The 1,017-nt window shown below is 55.4% G+C and overlaps 1 pseudogene across 1 annotated transcript in view; it reads right to left on the reverse strand.

The window, feature by feature from the left end:
- The window catches only part of LOC103271600, a 3,438-nt pseudogene extending 2,423 nt beyond the window's left edge, over positions 1-1,015 (reverse strand). Inside the window, exons 1-2 of the transcript XR_505060.1 lie at positions 357-1,015; positions 206-323 (exon numbers count right to left, since the gene is read on the reverse strand). The product of XR_505060.1 is annotated as a tubulin beta-7 chain-like (transcript). The remainder of the gene's footprint in view (positions 1-205; positions 324-356) is intronic.
- Positions 1,016-1,017: the final 2 nt, after the last annotated feature.

A 1,017-nucleotide genomic window follows, 5' to 3' on the forward strand; every position in this document is an offset into this window, starting at 1 on the left:
GAGCATCTGCTCATCTACCTCCTCCATTGGACATCCGTCCGTGAAACACAGCAGCCACAGTGAGGTATCGGCCATGGCGGGGGTCACAGGCAGCCATCATGTTCTTGGCATCGAAGACCTGCTGGGTGAGTTCAGGTACTGTGAAAGCCCGATACTGCTGGCTTCCACGGCTGGTGAGAGGGGCAAAGCCAGGCATGAAGAAGTGAGACGTGGGGAGGGCACCATGTTAACTGCCAGCTTGCAGAGGTCAGCATTGAGCTGACCAGGGAAGTGGAGGCAGGTGGTGACACCACTCATGGTGGCTGAGATGAGGTGGTCAGCCCCTTAGGTTGGTAGGTTGGTGTGGTCAGCTTGACCCCCGTAGGTTGGTGTGGTCAGCTTGAGGGTGTGGAAGCAGAAGTCGTCGGGGGCCTCGTTGTCAATGCAGTAGGTCTCATCAGTGTTCTCTACCAACTGATGGACAGAGAGCGTGGGGTTGTAGGACTCAACCACAGTGTCTGACACTGTGGGTGAGGACACCACACTGAAGGTGTTCATGATGCGGTCAGGATACTCCTCGAATCTTGCTGATGAGGAGCGTGCCCATTCCAGAGCCTGTGCCCCTGCCCAGCGAGTGGGTCAGCTGGAAGCCCTGCAGGCAGTAACAGTTCTCGACCTCTTTCCTTACCACATCCAAGACAGAATCAACCAGCCCAGCCCCCTCTGTATAGTGGCCCTTTGCCCCGTTGTTGCCTGCCCCAGACTGACCAAAAACAAAATTGCCTGGTCTGAAGATTTGCCCAAAAGGAACAGAGTCCATGGTCCCAGGTTCTAGATTCACTAGTACAGCACGGGGAACATATTTGCCACCTGGGGCTTCATTGTAGTACACGGAGATACCGTCCAACTGCAGGTCGCTGTCCCCGTGGTAGGTACCGGTGGGGTCGATGCTATGTTCATCACTGATCACCTCCCACAACTTTGCACCGATTTGGTTGCCACATTGACCAGCCTGGATATGGATGATTTCCCCCATGG

Source organism: Carlito syrichta, unplaced genomic scaffold (assembly GCF_000164805.1).
Source record: "Carlito syrichta isolate Samal-C Ts95f unplaced genomic scaffold, Tarsius_syrichta-2.0.1 Scaffold311795, whole genome shotgun sequence".
NCBI lineage: Eukaryota > Metazoa > Chordata > Mammalia > Primates > Tarsiidae > Carlito > Carlito syrichta.